This window comes from Triturus cristatus, chromosome 5_1 (genome assembly GCF_964204655.1).
Source record: "Triturus cristatus chromosome 5_1, aTriCri1.1, whole genome shotgun sequence".
In the NCBI taxonomy this organism is placed as follows: domain Eukaryota; kingdom Metazoa; phylum Chordata; class Amphibia; order Caudata; family Salamandridae; genus Triturus; species Triturus cristatus.
Window position 1 is genome coordinate 732,600,016 of NC_140587.1, and position 22,473 is coordinate 732,622,488.

Consider the following 22,473-nt stretch of genomic DNA (forward strand, 5'->3'; position numbering starts at 1 on the left):
TTAATCCCCCAACTTAAAACACCCCACAGGGTGTTTGCACAGTTGTGGTAAATATTTAATTACCGGTACTATTTTTTATGCGGTAAAGTCTTAGTGAGAATAACTCAGTAAAAATAAGAGGCAGAATCCGTGGTATTAGAGGTTTTAAAAGGCTTTATTCCTATACAAAGGAATACAATTCGAATTGTGGGCCTTCTATTCCATCACCACGAAAGTTCAGGAAGGAAGGGACATATATTATTGACAGATAAGCAGTTTTATAGAAAATGCATTACAGTGAAACAGATGCAAGAGGCGTAACAGCTTATAATACAGATAAACTGTGCATACGTAACTAATAGAGGCGTATACATGGGTGTAACTAAAATACGTCATTAAACATGATGTCACAAGTGGGTGGATCCACAGAAGAATCCTGCAATGTCAGCAGAAATATTTGGCAGAGATGCGCGCGCAGCCGCATGACGTGTGATTGACGTGCAACTAGAGGGTGAAGGGGACTTGACATTTAGCTCTACATGTGGAGACAGAAGTCTGGGGTTATGTCAACCTAATCCCAAATCATATCTAATATCCTATGTTTAAAGAACTGTGTTATCCAAAAGGAGAGGTCTCTAGGATAGAATCTATTCTATACTGACTGTTAGTGCGTGTACAAGCGTCTAAGTGTCTACATGAGATGCGAGGGGGTAGGAATATTCCATGGTAACGGGGCTATGAATTACTTGCATGAGGACAGCGAGGCCTGGCCCCTTTGCACGGTAGCTGGAGGAATGTTTACCTAAACTGCTAGACAGGAATGCATCGGATGAGGAGGGAGGAGATAATCTTGAAGGTGAAATACAGTTTTTGGCAGGCGATAGGCTGGATCAGGCACCGTCAACCGCGCAGGGAGTAGGACAAAGTTCATGGATACAGATGCAGGCTCAGACTGGAGCTTTCAGAGGCAGAAGACAGGAAAAGGCTTGATGACAGAATTCAGGGCCTACTCGCCTGAATCTTTAAAATATGGAAAGTGAACCACATAAAGTCGGTGGCCTTTCATACTTAGGAATGGAATATCTAACCCATTCATGGCGGATCTGAAAGAGGACATGTTGACGGTGGACGCACATATATTTGCGTCTTCAAAACTGGAGTAGGAGGGAACATACATGTACTTATAGCATGTACATGGAGCCGTTGGGGTCTACGATAGGGGACATAACTGATCACAAAATTCATATTTCCTCATTCCCTCCTTGTCCCCTACGGACCCTCAGGAGATATCGATCATCTTCAATCCATCGATCTGTTCATATAGCATCATTTGTTCTTCTTTCTTCTTCCGGGATCTTGAATGAAAACTTGGATGTGGGATACACGATGTGGCACACAGACCACAAATCGCTGGCCCGCATTGTAGACATAAGCAGCAACTGAATAGTATGAGAAAGCCAATACCTAGGAAGGATAGGATTCTCCATCCCCAGGCTGACAACACGCCCCAGAACCAACCGGACCAAGTCCAGGTGCCTGGACTCTGGTGTATCTGGCTTATAATCTTATGAAGGCGGGTTATGGCTTTATATACTGACGGCGAATTTTCTGGTATGAAAATGCAACAACTTGATCCGATGACCCTACAAGCTCCGCCCCTATCAGCCAGGATGACGTCAAGGACAAGACGATTTTGAAGCACAACAATCCGCATAGCAGACTGCTCTTCTGTTAAATTGCCTAAAGCGGAAATAGTCTCGTTCACTACTGCTTCAAGGGTTCTGGTTAATCTACGTATCAGCTTACTATTAGTGACTGTACCTATATAGGGAAAGAATCCTTTATTGAAATCTGTGTATTTTTCCCATGCTGTTTCAGTGTAATCGACAATTGGGAGATCTCTCTGTTGTCTATTGTGTACTAAATGGGTATTTCTATGATAATCAGGAGGAGCTAGGAAAACAGGTGGCAGAAGAAATGCTATGTAACAGGTACCATCCCAATATAGAGGTAGACATATATATGCGGTCTGGCCACATATGAAGTAGGAATGATGGGAAGCTCTAAATGTAGACTTGCCTTGATCACTGAATTTTATTACAGTGGTGCATTTACTATGGCCCATGTGTATGGAACCATTCTTTCTTATACATAATTCCCCTTTTACTGGGAATACTGACATGGCGGGCAAGATTGGTGTAGTTTCAGATTCAACGTTCAGGATCATGAGGTTAAGTGTAAAATTACCTAATCCATATACTTCATTTTCTAGATCAGTTCCTGTTCTTTTGGGGAGTCCCTCCTTGTTAGGGTAGCAGACTTTAAGTAAAACTAGGTTCAGGTTTCCCCAAACCCAGTTGTCTTGATAAACTGCGGAATTTGAATCTAGGGAATTAATCAGACTAAACCATGCTCCACAGGAGCCATTGTGTGTAAACGGATATGGAAAGAGGGGCAAAACTCCCTTATAGTTCTGATAAGGAGGGAGTCGGCCACATATCCAACAATTTGTGGCATTGCTGGTCTGATGGGAATGATGTAACATACTAATGAATGTGTTGTTGCGCAGCGCAAATCTATATGACAACTCATGCGGAGGTAATTCGCTAAAAGAATGTTCTGCAGTTATATTGTAAGCATGTTTAAGAATAGGGTAATACATGTGCAGTAGTATGCTGGAAAAAATAATCAGAAGACTTAGAGAAAACAAAATTAATAATGTTACTGTGCAGTGACTACGAAATGATTTACAATACGCATGCTTCTTGAGCTGCATCTGATGATTTCTTTCTCTATTCCAGTCTAGAGGATACATGTCAGAGACAAATTCAACCGATTCACCTTGGAGAGGACTTAAACAATCAAATTGTCTGACTTACTAGACCTCAATTTTAGTTTGTAAAGTTCTGGTTTTGTTAATTCAGCCAAGGGGAGCTTTGAGTCTGTCTGTGAGGGAATACAGGGTTGAGTATCTACACTGGATGGTAGTCCATAAAATTTCTTGATATGACTCGAGTGCAACCACCCTTTGCGACCCTCAATCTTCACGGCCGTCCTTGTAGTCAGTAGAACCAACTTAGGCGACTTCCACCTAGGATCCAGTTGGGTCTTCCGGTCGAAATTCCTGACCAAAACCAGGTCACCAGGAACCACGTCATGGGGCTTCACCTCAGTATTATCGGGAAAAGCTGCGGTTACCTGTGAACGACAAGATTGTAGTGCAGACATCAAGGAAGCCAGGTAATCTGTCAGCATATTACAGTCAACATCAGTGATTTTGCGAGGTATAGGCGTCCCCCACATATTTGGTGGTCTACCGAAGATCACCTAGTACGGGGATAGCCCAGTTCGAGAATGTGCTACCATTCTCATGTAAAAGAGCGCAACTGGTAAGGCTACTATCCAGTCGACACCTTTTTCCCTACATATTTTGGACAATCTAATTTTCAGAGTTTGATTATGGCGTTCCACGAGACCTGCTGCCTCAGGATGTCGGACACAGTGGAATTTCCATTGGTAGCCTAGCAAAAGGGAAACGTGTTTCATTAGTTCGGATGAGAACGGCTGGCCGTTATCTGAGTAGACAACACGTGGTAAACCGTATCGTGGGAAGAATTCTCGAACTAACTGTTTGGCAGTAGTCGGAGCAGTGTAATCTGAAACCGGGTATGCTTCTGTCCAACGGGAAAGAGCACAGACAACTACGAGAACATATTTGAATCCTCGACATCGTTCCATCTGGATATAATCCATCTGGAGGACTTCAAAAGCATGATCGGGAGGTTGAAATCCACCCTGCTCTACGGGGATGCTTTTACCTGGATTAAACTGACAACATATCATACAGGTACGAACTTTTTGTTTAGCTGCTGCTCGCAAGTGTTTGTTGAACCAAATGTGTTGAATGCTGTCTAGCATAGCTTTTTCTCCTAGGTGCGCTGGACTATGTATTGTGTTAATGATGACTTGAACCATAGAGTCGGGAAGAAACCATATAGATTTTTCCTTCGTCATCCATCCTTGATCCGTTTGGATCCCTCCTAATTCAGTCCATTTCTTTATTTCTTCTGGTGTAGCATGTGTCTGTATGTCAATTACATCAAGGGCGGGATCCTTAACTGTCATGCAATGTGTTAGTGTCTGAACTATTGTCTTTGTCATGTCAGTTGTGAGAGTCTGATTCTGAGCAGTCTGTTTAGCTGTTCTGTCAGCTAGGTCATTACCCTGAGAAATGATATCGGTAACTTTTGTATGGGCTTTGCATTTCATAATCGATATTGCAGTAGGTAGATGAATTGCGTCTAATAGGGCTTGAATGAGGGGTCCGTGTTGGATGTGGGCACCGTGAGAAGTTAAATAACCTCTCTCTCGCCACAGTACGCCGAAGTCATGGACGACTCCGAATGCATAACGTGAATCTGTGTATATGTTGACTTTTTTATTTTTGGCTTGAACACAGGCTTGTGTCAGAGCGATGAGCTCTGCTGCTTGAGCTGACAAAGTGTTAATACGATTTGTTTCAATGACTTCAGTGTCTGTTGTGACTGCGTAAGCAGCCACTAACTCTCCTGTACTTGTTCTCATACATGACCCATCTACATACAATGTCAAGTCTGGATCTGACAAAGGAATATCTGTCAAGTCTTGTCTGGGTTTCGTCGTGATAGTAATGACTTCGACACAATCATGTGCCAATGGATCTGTTCCGCCCACTGGTAACAGTGTGGCAGGATTTAACGTATTACAACGTCTGATTTCTATGTGTGGCTGAAATAATGTCAATTCGTAACCGGTGAGTCTCGCTATAGTCAAGTGTTGTGTTTGTGTGCGGTTCAAGAGAACCTCTACTGCATGTGGTACTTGTACTGTCAATTGATGTCCTAACACTATGGCATCGCTTTGTCTGATAGCTAAAGCTGTTGCTGCCACCGATTTCAGGCACGCAGGAAGAGCCTGAGCTACTGGATCTAATGTACTAGAGAAATAAGCACATGGTTTGTGTGATCCTGCTTGTTCCTGAGTGAGTACTGACAAGGCAGTACCTTCGCGTTCTGTAACAAAGAGTGTAAACTGTTTACTGTAACATGGTGTTGCTAAAACAGGTGCTTGGCATAAAGCTTTCTTTAAGCTTTCAAAGGCGTGTGTATGTTCTTGAGTCCAAGGGAGGACAGTCAATGTGGCTGCCTCCTGTGTTGTCAACTGGATGAGTGGTTTTGCTAGAAATGCATATTGAGGGATCCACTGCCTACAGTATGAAGTGAGGCCTATAAAAGCCTGCACCTCCTTTTGTGTCTTGGGTGGTGGCATGTTAGCGATTAACTGGATGCGGTCGAGTGTAAGCTGCCTTCCCTCCTTGGACAGCGAGTGTCCAAGGTAAACAACTCGCTGGACACAGAATTGCAGCTTAGAAGGGGACACCTTGTGCCCCTTGTCAGCCAAAAATTTTAAAACCGTCAGTGACGCTTTTTCATATTCAGGTTCGCTTCGAGCGGTGATCAGCAGATCATCGACATATTGAAGCAAGGCAGTGTTAACTGGCATGTGGATACTGTCAAGTTCTCGTTTCAGTGCTTGGCTATAGATGCTGGGGCTTTCTGTAAATCCTTGAGGTGCGCGTGTGAATTTAAAACTTCGTCCATTTAAACTGAACCCGAACAAGTATTGACTTTCCGGATCTATTGGGACGCTAAAGAAAGCATTCTTGAGATCGATTACAGTGAAGAACGTTGCTTCTGAGTCAATAGCTGTTAGTAATGAAGAGATATCTGGGACCACGGGGTATTGTGGTACAATACATTTATTTAATTTGCGCAGATCAATAACTAATCGATATACTGGTGGTGCTTTTGGATCCGTTCTTTTAAGAAACGGAATTATCGGGGAATTACATACATTGGAGTCTGTTTCGACAACCACTCCTTGTGCAATGAGCTCGTCAATAATTTGCAGTAAAGCCACAACAGCATCGGGTGGTAACTTGTATTGTCGCATTCGTGGTAGTATTACTCCTGTTTTTAGTGTGACACGATATGGTGTAATATTCATGCAACCAACATCAGTGGGGCCTTGTGCCCATAAATGTGTAGGTAAATTCTGCAGTCGGTGGTCCATGTCTCTGGACACGTAGTGACCTTTGAAGTCACGTAGAAATAGTCGTACTCCTTCCGGAGAACAACATATTATAGCTCCTAGAGCTTTCAATGTTTTTATACCTAACAAGTTTTCTGGACATGATTTAGTAAGCAATAAATCTGTAGTACGTGTCAATGGACCAATCGTAAGTGGAAGAGGTTGTGTTACGTCGTTTATTATAGGTTTTCCTGAGAATCCAAGGGAAATATTCTGTGAGCCTGAGAGGGGTGCCCCTGGAACTTCACTGCGTCTTATAGTTGTTCTGCTTGCCCCTGTATCAAGTAAAAACTTTCTGTCTTCCCCTAATAGTTCACTATGTACGTAAGGTCCCTCTTGGTCTACAGGAACCTCAATAAGGGGTAAGCCAACTTCCCTCTCTAGGCTATCTCATGAGTATCGCTGATAATCGGGATAATCTGCTTGTGCATACTGATACATCTGTTGTGTTGTCGCTTGTGTTGCAGCAATAGGCTGCACTTGTGGTGGTGCTACGGTCTGTTGTGGAACTGTCTGTTGCGGAGCTAGTTGTTGCGGAGCTAACCTAGGTTGTGCATGCTGAGGAATTTGTTGTTGATTCTGATCCTGTCTAGGTGGACGTGGTCTCTCCTGGGTTCTACCTGTAGCAATATTATGTTTCAGGACTGGACAATCGTGTATATAATGACCTTGTTGTTTACAATAGTTACATGTCCCTTTCGTAGGACCTGCGGAATTACCCTTATGATGACCATCGGCTGGAACTGACTGAGCAACAAGCATTTTCATTTTTGTATCTTTCATACGTCTTTGTTCGTGTTCTTGTTCTTCTCTAATTCTATTGTGATGATATTGTAACATCTGTAACATCTGTGATGGGGTATTACCTTGCCAGGTACTTTCGAATTTCAATACTCTATTCTTGACTTGTAGCAGAGAATTTTCAACTAATTTTGTCACGAACAGATGTGGATATGACTCACTACTCGCTTTTATGCCACTATTTATACCAAAACATTTTTCAAATCGGGAATAGAAATCACTAGTGTCTTCATCTGGTTTTTGTTTGCAGGCTGATATTGCACCCCAGTCTTCCTTTTTCGTAGTTAATAAACGTGGCAGTACCTGCACTAGTAGTCCTGCTAGTGCTGTAGTCTTTTCCCCAAGTCCTGATCCTGCAGCTCGGGCCTTCTCTTCATTTTCTAATGCTGTCCAATCTATCTTTTGGTCTCCCACCTCCCATTCCTTTTCTTTGAGTTTCTCATAAACACCGGAGGGTAATAGGACTTTTAATATTTTCATAATATTGGGGTAGGTATACTCTCCCATGAGTAACATGTCTTTTATCTCGCGGTGGAAACCTGCTGGGTCCTTGTCATGGCTGGGTACTACTTTCTTCATTTCCAATAATTCTAGTTTAGTTATAGGCGTGTACACAAACACGCGTGTAAAGTTATTACCGTCACCTCTGATTGGGTGTACTTCGCGTAACGGGTTCTGTCTATCTATGTGATACATTTTTCTTCCCATGATGGGAACTGGAACGTGTTCTGGGCATACGAAATTTAAATATTGATTTCGGGATTCTAGAATTTCTTTAATCAAATCAGTACTTGACCCTCTCCATATGTTCGTTAGTAGTTCTGTCAATATGTCAGGTAAGGGTCCTGGATCGGAGTGTTGGCTTTTATATAATATAAGGAGGTGTTGAATCATGTATATGCTAGCTAAGCGCTGTTCGTATGGGTCAAGATTCAGAAACGTGTGTGCAAGTACATCATCATTGTAGTCGCTGGGACTGTCAGCCCATTGTACTGCTGACCTAGCTAATTCTTGTTCGTCCATGGAATCGAGCACATGGTACCCCCTTTGATCTCGGAGTAATTTATCAGCGGCTTGGAATAGGTGTTCGGGGGATTTTGTATTTAACATAGGGTTTGGAAAATGTCTATTATATTCTGGACGTATTGGACGTATCTGATCATTAAAGCCTCTAGTATTATTATGGGGTCTTCCTCTACCTACGTAAGCTATCGTTTCTATTTGTTCTGATTCTTGCTCCTCCTCCTCTTCTGATTCTACTCTGTCTGTTTCTCGTCTTTCTTTATGTATTCGTTCTACTTCCTTGCGGATCTTTCGACACATGGCGATTATACACGCCTGTCTATCATGTTTCTCTTCTGATATGTTCTGACCCCATTTGACAAGTCTTTGCATGATATCGTGGTCTGCCCCGGGCCTGTCTTGATTCCTAATTACACAATTTATGAAAAAACGTAGTAGTTGTCTTTGTACATCCACTTTCTGGTATTCCATAGCTTCGTTAATACTTTCTGGACCTCGCCCTGTTTGGACAAAGCGATATATTTCGTCTAGGTGGTCAACCATTCCTGGTATCGTCATTAAATATAATGTAGCCCGTCGTATACGTAGTGATGATATGAGCAATTTGTCCTGTCTACCTGGTACTGGGTCGTATCTACAATCCACAAGCTGTTCTTTAAACATGTCGGATGTCGCTAATTGGGGTGTACGTTGGAGTGCTAAATCTCTAAGGGTCTGTTTGTTTCGCGGCGGGGTGGCAAACATGTCTGTCGTACCTCCTGTAGCACCATCTGAGGCGCTAGGCACGAAAGGATTCGTTGGACGTAGGATAGAGATTGTGGATGCGGGAAAAACTGTAGAAACGGACGGACCTGTGGGAACTTGTGTAGGAGTTTGTAGTTGCGGGGATACAGACGGATGCTCTTGGTGTTGAACACCATCGGCAAGCGGTATGTGCGGTATGGCATTAGCATACTCGGGAGCTACGTCATCTAAATAGGAGGAAAGGAAAACGTCCTTTGCTGTTTTGGGATGTGCTTTTATCGGGAGCAATGGAGGAGTTAAATCTTTTGGTATTTCCGGGGTAGCCTTAGGTAACCCTTCGGCCAGAAGAGGATACATACCATTCATAAGAGTGTTTCTTTGTCTATCTACTTGTTCTGAGTTTACTCGGGTACCTTCCTCAAGTAATAGATTTTCTCGGGTTTTATTTGAACTCTCTCTACCTTTCTCTTCCTGTCTGAGCGCTTTTTCTGTACGTCTGTATGATTCTTTACGCCATAATTCAATGGCATCTTTCTGTGACTGTCTGGCTTTCTTTTTCCATAATTCTTCTTCTACTCTCATGATGCAATCTGCATCCCAGGTCCCCGTTGCGGGCCATCTCTGACTCTCTGGTAATTCTTTGGTGTAGTCCACCCATAAATCAAGAAATAATACGGCATCCAGACCATGCTTATGATACATAAAGTATCCTGGAGTATCCCTAGGTGGAATGGGAACAGCTTCTTCGAGTACACCTTTTCTAGTTTTGATCTGTCTTAGTTTCGAAAAGAGCGGCATTTTTAGATCTTGTTTCTAGAACACACTTTATACGATGAACACAATAATGAACAGTCATTCACACCACAATGTATAGGACGTATTAAAACATTTAACGCTTAACATTTTTAACGAACAATGATAACCAATAGAAAACTAGTGACTGACATAATACTGACACTAGATAATACTTATTTATATGCAAAACATACTATATATACTGCTAAACAGTACAGATACACTGCTGAAACAGTGCAGACCGGACTTGTGTACCCAAACCCGTCTTGACCGGCACAGACTATGTGCACGTTAAATGCCTCCCCGGTAATGGTACTCACCGGGTAGCTCGGAACAGAAGGCCTCGGAACGGAACTGAAACTGGACTGGACTGGACTGGACTCGACTGGACTCGGAACTTCGGAACTTGGTGGGACTCTGTATACCTCGGATCTTGCTCTCTCAGCTAGGCTCTGGTCGGGATACTTCGCACGTCTCACCGCCTCGTCTGGGTGTTGATCGCAGCCTCAGTCGTCCCCGCTTGGCCGGAGGGAGATACAGGAAATCCTGCGGGTACGCGTTTTTGTCCGTTCAGCTGTGGCAGGAGACCGGGCCTGCAACGCACCGCCGGCGCGTGAGATGAGAAAGTGTCCCTATTCGGGCGCCAATTTATGTGGTAAATATTTAATTACCGGTACTATTTTTTATGCGGTAAAGTCTTAGTGAGAATAACTCAGTAAAAATAAGAGGCAGAATCCGTGGTATTAGAGGTTTTAAAAGGCTTTATTCCTATACAAAGGAATACAATTCGAATTGTGGGCCTTCTATTCCATCACCACGAAAGTTCAGGAAGGAAGGGACATATATTATTGACAGATAAGCAGTTTTATAGAAAATGCATTACAGTGAAACAGATGCAAGAGGCGTAACAGCTGATAATACAGATAAACTGTGCATACGTAACTAATAGAGGCGTATACATGGGTGTAACTAAAATACGTCATTAAACATGATGTCACAAGTGGGTGGATCCACAGAAGAATCCTGCAATGTCAGCAGAAATATTTGGCAGAGATGCGCGCGCAGCCGCATGACGTGTGATTGACGTGCAACTAGAGGGTGAAGGGGACTTGACATTTAGCTCTACATGTGGAGACAGAAGTCTGGGGTTATGTCAACCTAATCCCAAATCATATCTAATATCCTATGTTTAAAGAACTGTGTTATCCAAAAGGAGAGGTCTCTAGGATAGAATCTATTCTATACTGACTGTTAGTGCGTGTACAAGCGTCTAAGTGTCTACATGAGATGCGAGGGGGTAGGAATATTCCATGGTAACGGGGCTATGAATTACTTGCATGAGGACAGCGAGGCCTGGCCCCTTTGCACGGTAGCTGGAGGAATGTTTACCTAAACTGCTAGACAGGAATGCATCAGATGAGGAGGGAGGAGATAATCTTGAAGGTGAAATACAGTTTTTGGCAGGCGATAGGCTGGATCAGGCACCGTCAACCGCGCAGGGAGTAGGACAAAGTTCATGGATACAGATGCAGGCTCAGACTGGAGCTTTCAGAGGCAGAAGACAGGAAAAGGCTTGATGACAGAATTCAGGGCCTACTCGCCTGAATCTGTAAAATATGAAAAGTGAACCACATAAAGTCGGTGGCCTTTCATACTTAGGAATGGAATATCTGACCCATTCATGGCGGATCTGAAAGAGGACATGTTGACGGTGGACGCACATATATTTGCGTCTTCAAAACTGGAGTAGGAGGGAACATACATGTACTTATAGCATGTACATGGAGCCGTTGGGGTCTACGATAGGGGACATAACTGATCACAAAATTCATATTTCCTCACAGTGGTGAAGGTAGGGGGCGGGGCCTGAGGTGATATCTCTGCTAACACACACTGTGGTGTGTCTTAAGTTGGGGAATTATTAACTATTCAATCCTGAGGGTCCCTGGGGACCAACTAGCCCACCAGGTACCTCCGGTAAGCGCCACGGAGCTGTGTTGCAGAGTGTTGTAAAAAGGGGCATGGCCTCTGAATACCTCTCTGCAATGCAGCTCCCTGGCGCATACTGGAGGTACCGGGTGGGATAGTTGGCCCCCAGGGGACCTCAGGATTGAAGAGGAATTAATTCCCCAACTTAAAACGCGCCACAGGGCATGTTTGCACATGTCATCTCAGGCCCCTCCCCCTTCCTTCACCATTGTACAAATATTCCTCTAAAATCAGCCGAACTACGAATTCCGATTTACTCACCTGTTATCAGGAGACAACCCAGTGCTGCATCTTTTAGCCCAGCACGGACCCTGAAAAGTAATTCTAAGCGTACTTACCAGTAACTTGTATTTCCTTCCATAGGAATCCATTGTGTGGTTTTCAGCAGAAAAGTTTCTGTCTATTTTCACAAACTGAAAATATTCCTAAAAAATCGTCTGTATGACTTAAACACATTCTTTCAACTGTTTACAGGAGGTTGGCCAGTGCTGGATCCAGGATCCACCACTGAGTAAGAAAAAGTACAGATAACACTACTTACCTGCTAAGTGAATTTTCTGCCATAGGATAACATTGGTGATTCTATTTGAAAAATGTTCTAAGTGTCAACTTTTAAAATACAATAATATCGACTCTCTACTAATGAAATTCCTTTGGAAGAATAAGTCGCCTCGCATAGCTTTATCCTCTCTGAAAGCAGACAAGTTAGCTGGTGGCCTTAAATTTCCGGATTTTAAATCTTACCTTTATGCTTTTTCTCTAAAGCAATCTTCGTGTTGGCTCTCCTCAGACCATGGTGTTTATCCTCCTGTTTGGATTTCTCTGGAAAAAACTTTTCTAGCTCCTTTTGAATTGACTGAGTCTCTCGCTTTTACTAATATTACAGCTTCTGCACGTTCCCCAGTTATTTCCCACGCATGTAAAATTCTTAAACCTCTTTTGCCCTCTTCCTACCCTTCTCTTTCTATATTAGACCAACAGCCTATTTGGCATAATAAATTACTATGTGTTAAACACCGTACCATTTATTGGAAGTCCTGGAGATCCAAAGGGCTCCTCTGGATCTCACAACTACTTTCTGACAACACCCCTATGTCCTTCTCAGTGCTTCAAGAGAAATTCTCTTTACCATCATCTGCTAGAGCACAACACAGTCTTCTACTTCCTTCTCTCACTCAATATCTTCTTTCTTTACCCTCTGCTTCTTGTCCATCTTTGAAATCTCTCACCCTTTTTCCCTTACTAACCTCATCTCCCTCAGCTTCCTCTCTATATAAACTTTAATTTCTCGCCTCAGAAAGGGTTAAAACTAAGACTGAGTTGACTTGGGAGAAGGATTTATCACAAAACTTGCCGACTCACTTTTGGGATAAAATATGGTTTAAAATTCATAAAACTTCTAGAGCAGCTAACACTTCTCAATCCCTTTATTTTATTTATCCCCATCTTTTATTTACCCCTTCTAAACTTTCTTCCTTCTCTCCAGATTCCCCAGCTTCTCGCTGGTCTTGTTTCTGCACTCATGCAGATCTAAAACATATGCTTTTTGAGTGTCCTTCTATCTCCCAATTTTGGCACTTAGTTTGGTATCAAATACATAAAAATTTTAATAACAAAGTACCTTTCTCCCTCCCTAACATATTCCTAAGCTCCTTAGCTCCTCCGTGGTCCCAATCACCTTCTAACTTTAAGATAGTGGATTTACTATTAGCAGTGGCTCTTCATCTAATAACCTCTAACTGGAAGCAAGCTACTAAAGTCACTTTTCAAGCATGGTGGAATGCTGTCTGTTTCCACCATATACTAGACACCAACTACGTTACACCTGTCTCTTTAGCTAGTAAGAGAGATCTTCTATGGCTGCCTTGACCTCTTACTTAACTAAAGTAGCTTCTACTACTGTTACATTAATCAACACTTCTGATGAAGTTCGGAAACCTCCGTGATTAGAATATATGGTCATATTTTGTATTTACACATATCCTGTTTGTTTTTCAATGTTAATCCCTACTGTTCAATCTTTTCTTAACATAATATGATCTTTCACTCTTAAAATGTTGTTTTATAGTAATAATTTTGCATAAGTTATCTCTTGTACTTATAATAGATAAATTGTGATACCTTATTTATTTATTTTTCTACTCCCTCTCTTTTCTCTTCCCTTTATTCCCCCCTCCTTCCCCCCTCCTTTTTTATTCTTTAAGAGTTTTCATCTTATATTAGTGGACAACATTTGTACTTTAGTTACATTCTTTCTCCATTGAATCGTTTATGTATTTTTTATTTATTTTTTATTAACTTATACAGTGTATTTCATTTCATGCACGTGTTTTATCTTTCTCCTTCTTTGATGAATAAACTCAAACTTAAAAAAAAACTAATAATAATATTCCTTAAAAATAACTACTGTAACCAAAACTCTTTTACTCAACTGTTTACAGGAGATGTCCAAGGTCTGAATCTAGGATCCAGTCCTATGGTTAGAAAAGTAATCCATAAAGTAACTAATTGCATTTAACTAGACATTCACATTGAGCTCAATGTTGCTTTGTGTTTGAAATTGTTTTGCCCATTGTAACAACTGTAACCAAAAAGACTGCTGGCGTGTGCTTTGGCCTGCTCCGCTCAGCCCAGAAGATTCTGCCTCTGCTCCCAGTAGCCACTCGTAGGCTTCTCATCCAGGGACTTATCATCTCGCGGCTGGATTTCAGCAATGCGCTTTTCCTGGGTGCTCCCGAATCTACCCTGAATAAACTACAGCAAGTGCAGAACGCGGCTGCTAGGCTTCTGACGGGTCTCCCTAGGCGTCAATCTGCTCGCCCGGCGTTGAGGGCACTGCACTGGCTCCCGGTGAGGGACAGGGTGAAATTCAAGTCACTTTGTATCGCCCACAAAGTTCTGCATGGGGTAGGTCCACCTATTTTGGAGGAGATGGTCCAGCCTTACAAGGCCCCTCGTTCTCTCCGCTCTGACCATCAACATCTCCTTCAGGTTGGCAGGGTGAAAAAGGCAAGAACCGGTGGCAGAAGGTTTTCAATAAATGTGGCCTCTTTGTGGAACTCATTGCCCCTACAACTGCGCTCGGAAGCTAGTCTTCTTCGGTTCCGTAAACTTTTAAAAACTTTTCTGTTTATCGTGTAATCCCTGCATTCTTGTAGTAGTGGTATGTGCCGGCAAGCGCTGGGATGCCTATTGGTAACCAGGCGCTATATACAACTCAGAATAATAATAATAATAATAACTACTGTATTTAAAAGTCTGTTGCCTATTCTGAGAAAGTATATTTTGTATTGCAATGTATAATGTAATTAAAAAAAATATACCTAAAAATAAATAGTTAAAAAAATGTAGTAAATCAGTATCAAAAAAATCAGTATAACAATTAATACATTAAAAATTTTCATTTACAAAACCTTTGAAATTCACTGAAAAAAACATAGGTTTCAGGCCTGATATAGTTAGGAAATAGCATTTTAAAAACCTTTGAAATTCACTGAAAAAACCATAGGTTTCAGGCCTGATATAGTTAGGAATTAGCATTTAAAAAACCTTAGAAATCCACTGAAAAAACCATAGGTTTTAGGGGTGTTATAGTTAGCTGGACATTTCCCTCGTACAAAACCCTAGAAATTCCCCTGTTATAGTTAGTTCAGCTTACTATAACTCGCGCCCCCGCAATGCACTGCTGATGACGTCACATATTAAATCACTCATGGCATGGTCAGTGACATCACTGATGACATCACTGATGACATCTCAAATGACATCACTGATGACATCACTGATGAAGTCATCCATGTGATAAATTAGTGCATCTTCTCACACCCTAATATAACCTTTGATACACTGACTCAAAATTTCAGACGGCCATTTTGAAAACCATAGATACTCTAATACCAATAACTACATACCCACTCATTAACTCTTAGGTCTACATACACCTCCACTCACTCACCGGTAAAGTCACTCATACTTACAGTCACTCTGTACAAGACTATCATATGCATTTATACACCTATATAGACACTCACACACCGCCAATCATCCATTGAGGTACTGACACACCTAGTCAGTCGTGCAAATAATTAAACACAGTCCAATTTACTCACCTATACAGTTAAACACACTCAAGTTCACTTACTCATAAAAATAGTACCACATTCTTACGCTCTTATACAATTATTGATGCAAGCACACACTCATCCATGCAGCCACTCTCACAATCACACACTCTCACGTATACCCACTTATATACTCTTACACACATATAAACTGCCTTTCACATATGTAGTTAGTCACACATGTACCACTGAAATATACATTCAATCCCTAACACACCCATACATACACTCACCCAACCATACAGTCCATCACAGATGCACTCTTAAAACCATGCACCCATAGAATCACCCACTCACACATCTATGCATAGAGTCACACACACCCTACCCACACAAACACTCAGGCACCCATACAGATACTCAGACAACCAATCAATAACCCATATAGACACTCATATAGTTATTCACAAAACCATGCAGCCACTTATGCACCAACACACAGACACATACAGACATTCACACAGTTTAGTCACTAGTCTGCAGTAAGATACATTTAATGACTCACTTATAGAGTCATTTATGCACCTAGAAAATCATCCATTCACAGACACCCACTCATTCTTCAACAGACCTTTCCCTATATATATAAAACATATTAAAACTGTACAGAAACACATACTCACCGGATGATGTCATCAGTGATGTCACTGACCATGTCATGAGTGATGTAATATGTGACGTCATCAGCAGTGCATTGCGGGGGCGCGAGTTATAGTTATCTGAACTAACTATAACAGGGGAATTTCTAGGGTTTTGTACGAGGGAAATGTCCAGCTAACTATAACGCCCCAGAAACCTATGGTTTTTTCAGTGAATTTCTAAGGTTTTTTAAATGCCAAGTCCTAAATATAACGCCCCTGAAACCTTTGGTTTTTTCAGTGAATATATATATATATATATATATATATATATATATATATTATATATATATATTCACAGAAAAAAACATAGGTTTCAGGGGTGTTATAGTTAGCTGCCCATTTCACTCGTACAAAACCATAGAAATTCCTCCGTTATAGTTAGTTCTGCTAACTATAACTCACGCGCCCGCAATGCACTGCTGATGATGTCATATATTGCAACATTCATGACATGGTCAGTGACATCACTGATGACATCACTGATGACATTTCAAATGACATCACTGATGACATCACTGATGACATCATCCAATCTGTATTGAAGATTGAGTGGATATATAACTGTCTGGATGGAGGATTTAGTAGCTGTCTGACTGTCTTTTTAAGTGAGTAATTAAAAGTGTCTCACTCAATACATGGATTAGTAACGAAACTATGTGAATGTGTGCAGCACTGTCTCTGTTGTTGTATAACATGCTGCCTCAGTTGGTCACTAACTACATGAGTGTGTATATTAGTTATTGATTAGTTGGGTGAGTATTTGTATGGGACACTGAGTTTGTGTGTGGTTGGATGGGGTGTGTGTAACTCAATGCATAGATGTGTGAATGGTTGATTGACTAGGTGTATGGGTTTAAGAGTGCATGTGGAAACAGTTGTTTGGGTGACTGATTGTATTTATTTGTGTGTTGGTGAGCGAATATATGTTTAGTTGTACATCTTCAACAAAGTAAAAAAATAAAAGGCATTGTATGTGAGAGTTGGTGTATATAAATAAGTTTGTGTAAGAGTCAGTGATTGGGAGAGTAAATATATGAATGAGTGTATAATTGTAATGGTGCTTTTTTAACATATTAACAATGAGTTACTATGTGTTTGAATAAATGAGGTGTCGTTGGATAATTGTGTAAGTGAGTAAATTTAAGTGCAATACATTGTTTTCATGAGTGAGTAGGATGACTGCATAACCGACTAAGATGACTGCTGATGTGTCAATGTCTATATATGTGTATAAGTGCATTTGATAGTGTTCTATTAATTAATGACTGCATGTATAGATGATTCTGTTGTTGAATGGGTAGTTGTGTGTGTAGACTTAGGAATCAGTGAGTGGGTATGTAGTAACTGGTATTGGTGTGTCAATGGTTTCAAATATGGTACTCTGTATTTTACAGTGAGTGATGAAAGGTTATAATAGTGTATGATGTGGTGTATCGGATTGTCAAGTGGATGATGTCATCAGTGATGTCATTTGAGATGTCATCAGTGATGTCATCAGTGATGTCACTGACCATGTCATGAATGATGCAATATGTGACATCATCAGCAGTGCATTGCGGGCGCGTGAGTTATAGTTAGCAGAACTAACTATAACAGAGGAATTTCTATGGTTTTGTACGAGTGAAATGGGCAGCTAACTATAACACCCCTGAAACCTATGGTTTTTTTCTGTGAATTTCTAAGGTTTTTTAAATGCTAATTTCTAACTATAACGTCTCTGAAACCTATGTTTTTTTTCAGTGAATTTCAATGGTTTTTAAATGCTAACTTTTAAGTGTGATAGTAGTTATATCTTTTTTTTGTACTGATTTTCTACAGTTAACTGTTTATTTATAAATATTTTATTCATTAACTAACATATATTTTTCTGAAAATTGCAAAAAAAACATTTTTTAATTAAAACTGAAATATTGATTAATTTTCTTGTTTTCATTTTTTATTTTAATATATTTATATCATTTTCTTTAAAAAAAAAATCAAATTTTTTTTTCGCAGTCGCGGACTCAAAGTGTACACATCACGGTGGGTGCGCGCATTCTAGCCGCCATTTTAGAAAAGTCAGGAAAGATCCGCGTATAATGTGCGACGGCTGCGTGTTTTTCAGTTACATCATATGCATTTAATATCACGTGATATGCGCGATTGGTATGCGACCAGTATGCGACTCCTGCTCCCGCGCATTCGCGACACATGCGCATTACGGTACAAGATGTTTGCGCTCTTGCGGGTCCCGCGTGACATCATATACGAGCTGGGGCGCGCTGGGTGCGCGACTCCCGCAAAAAAAATGTATGTTCCAAAATTATATGTATGTGTCTTTATTATACATATTAAGGCAAGCGATTATGTAAGATATTCATCAAAATAATATATTTGTACTTAAAAGAAACTTATATTATTTTTAAATATATTTTCGCGAAGTCGGGTGCGTGCGTCGTGAGTGCAGAAAACCAGGTCAGCAGAGCTGCTGTAGAGCCAGAGGACCAGGTCAGCAGAGCTGCTCTAGAGCCTAAGAACTAGGTCAGCAGAGCTGCTCTAGAGTCAGAGAACCAGGTCAGCAGTGCTGCTGTAGAGCCAGAGAAACCAGGTCAGCAGAGCTGCTTTAGAGGGAGAGAACCAGGTCAGCAGAGCTGCTTTAGAGCCAGAGAACCAGACCAGCAGAGCTGCTTTAGAGCCAGAGAACCAGGTTAGCAGAGCTGCTTTAGAGCCAGAGAATCAGGTCAGCAGAGCTACTCTAGAGCCAGAGAACCAAATCAGCAGAGCTGCTTTAGAGCCATAGAACCAGGTCAGTAGAGCTGCTCTAGAGCCTAAGAACCAGGTCAACAGAGCTGCTCTAGAGCCAGAGAACCAGGTCAGCAGAGCTGCTGCAGAGCCAGAGAAACCAGGTCAGTAGAGCTGCTTAAGAGGGAGAGAACCAGGTCAGCAGAGCTTCTATAGAGCCAGAGAACTATGTCAGCAGAACTGCTTCAGAGCCATAGAACTGGGTCAACGGAGCTGCTTTAGAGCCAGAGAACCAGGTCTGCAGAGCTGTTGTAGAGCCAGAGAACCAGATCAGCAGAGCTGCTCTGTGGCATAAGAACTAGGTCAGCAGAGCTGCTCTAGAGCCAGAGAACCAGGTCAGCAGACCTGCTGTAGAGCCAGAGAAACCAGGTCAGCAGAGCTGCTTTAGAGAGAGAGAACCAGGTCAGCAGAGCTGTTTTAGATTAGGGGTGGGCAGAATTTGCGAAATCCACTTTCGCAAATTATCGCGAAAATGTTTAAAATTATCGCAAACAAGCGGAAATATCGCGAAGATGCGGAATTTTCTTTACCGCATGTTCGCAAGATTTTCTGCATGGTTGCGGGTCGCCAACTTACCCATGTGGTTGCTCGCGGGCGCGGCCATCTTGTTTTGAGTTGTCTCGCGGTGCATGATCGCGAGAAGAAAGACGTGAACACGCGACGCATGTCACTGCGGGCGCGAACTGTCGCGAGACAGTGCAAATGGCTCAAAACAATCCAACATCTCATGGAGAACGCGACCGGATCAAGAAAACTTGTCAGCGAACGCAGGGATTCAGGTAAGGCGATCGCGCGCGCGAGAGAATGTATTATTTTACAGCGCGAGCAAGAAACAAATTATCGCCAAGCTGCGGATAGCGGAAATGTTGACATTTTCGCGCTCTCCACGGAATGCGAAAATGTCAAATTATCGCAATTTCCGCAAACGGAACAAAATTTTCGCCCAGGCCTACTTTAGAGCCAGAGAACCAGGTCAGCAGAGCTGCTCTAGCTGACACTGACTGACTGACACTGACTGACACTGATTGACACTGATTGACACTGACTGACACTGATTGACTGACACTGACTGACTGACACTGATTGACTGACACTGACTGACTGACACTGATTGACTGACACTGACTGACACTGATTGACTGACACTGACAGACTGACTGACACTGACTGACTGACATTGACTGACATTGACTGACACTGACACTGACTGACTACTCTCTACTACTCTACTACTGACTCTCTACTACTCTCTACTACTCTCTCTCTACTACTCACTCTCTACTACTCACTCTCTACTACTCTCTACTACTCACTCTCTACTACTCTACTACTCTCTGCTACTCACTCTCTACTACTCACTCTCAACTACTCACTCTCTACTACTCTACTACTCACTCTCTACTACTCACTCGCTACTACTCTCTACTACTCACTCTCTACTACTCACTCTCTACTACTCACGCTCTACTACTCTCTACTACTCACTCTCCACTACTCTCTACTATTCACTCTCTACTACTCACTCTCTACTACTCACTCTACTACTTTCTACAACTCTCCACCACTCACTCTCTACTACTCTACTACTCACTCTCTACCACTCTCTACTACTCACTCGCTACTACTCTCTACTACTCACTCTCTACTGCACTCTCTACTACTCTCTCTCTACTACTCTCTACTACTACTCTCTACTATTCACTCTCTACTACTCACTCTCTCTCTCTACTACTCTCTACTACTCACTCTACTACTCTCTGCTGCTCTCTAGCACTCACTCTCTACTACTCTACTACTCTCTCTCTACTACTCACTCTATACTACTCTCTCTCTACTACTCTCTACTACTCACTCTCTACTACTCACTCTACTACTCTCTACTACTCACTCTCTACTACTCTCTCTCTACTACTCACTCTCTACTATTCACTCAAAACTACTCACTCTCTACTACTCGCTCTCTACTAATCACTCTCCACTACTCACTCTCTACTACTCGCTCTCTACTACTCTCTACTACTCACTCTCTACTACTCACTCTCTACTACTCTCTACTACTCTCTCTGCTACTCACTCTCTACTACTCACGCTCTACTACTCTACTACTCTCTACTACTCGCTCTACTACTCACTCTCTACTATTCTCTACTACTCACTCTACTACTCTCTCCTACTCTCTACCACTCACTCTCTACTACTCTACTACTCACTCTCTACTACTCTCGCTCTACTACTCACTCTCTACTACTCACTCTCTACTACTCCATACTACTCACTCTGTACTACTCTCTACTACTCACTCTCTACTACTCACTCTCTACTACTCTCTACTGCTCACTCTCCACTACTGATTCTCTACTACTCACTCTCAACTACTCTCTCCTACTCACTCTACTACTCACTCTCTACTACTCTACTACTCTCTCTACTTCTCACTCTCTACTACTCTCTCTACTACTCACTCTCTACTACTCACTCTCTACTACACATTCTCTACTACTTGCTCTCTGCTACTCGCTCTCTACTACTCTCTAGTACTCACTCTAATACTCACTCTCTACTACTCTCTACTACTCACTCTCTACTACTCCACTACTCTCTACTACTCACTCTCTACTGCTCTCTCTACCACTCTCTACTACTCACTCTCTACTACTCTCTACTACTCACTCTCTACTACTCTCTCTCTACTACTCACTCTGCTACTCACTCTCTACTACTCTCTACTACTCACTCTCTACTACTCACTCTCTACTACTCTCTACTACTCACTCTCTACTACTCTCTACTTCTTTCTACTACTCACTCTCTACTACTATCTACTACTCACTCTCTAATACTCACTCTCTACTACTCACTCTCTACTACTCACTCTACTACTCTCTACTACTCACTCTCTGATACTTTCTCTACTACTCTCTACTACTCTCTACTACTCACTCTCTACTCTCCATTACTCGCTCTCTACTCTCTACCTCTCTACCTCTCTCTCTACTACTCTCTACCTCTCTACCTCTCTACCTCTACACCTCTACCTATGCACCTCTACCTCTCTACCTCTCTGTACATGCACACATATGCACATATATATATGCATATATATGCATATGCATTTATATATGTATGTGTATATATATATATATACATATATAAACATATAATCTCTACTACTCTCTACTACTCACTCTCTACTACTCCACTACTCTCTACTACTCACTCTCTACTACTCACGCTCTACTACTCTACTACTCTCTACTACTCTCTCTCTACTACTCACTCTCTACTACTCACTCTCTACTACTCTCTACTACTCACTCTCTACTACTCTCTACTACTCACTCTCTACTACTCTCTCTACCACTCTCTACTACTCACTCTCTACTACTCTCTCTCTACTACTCTCTACTACTCACTCTGCTACTCACTCTCTACTACTCTCTACTACTCACTCTCTGATACTTTCTCTACTA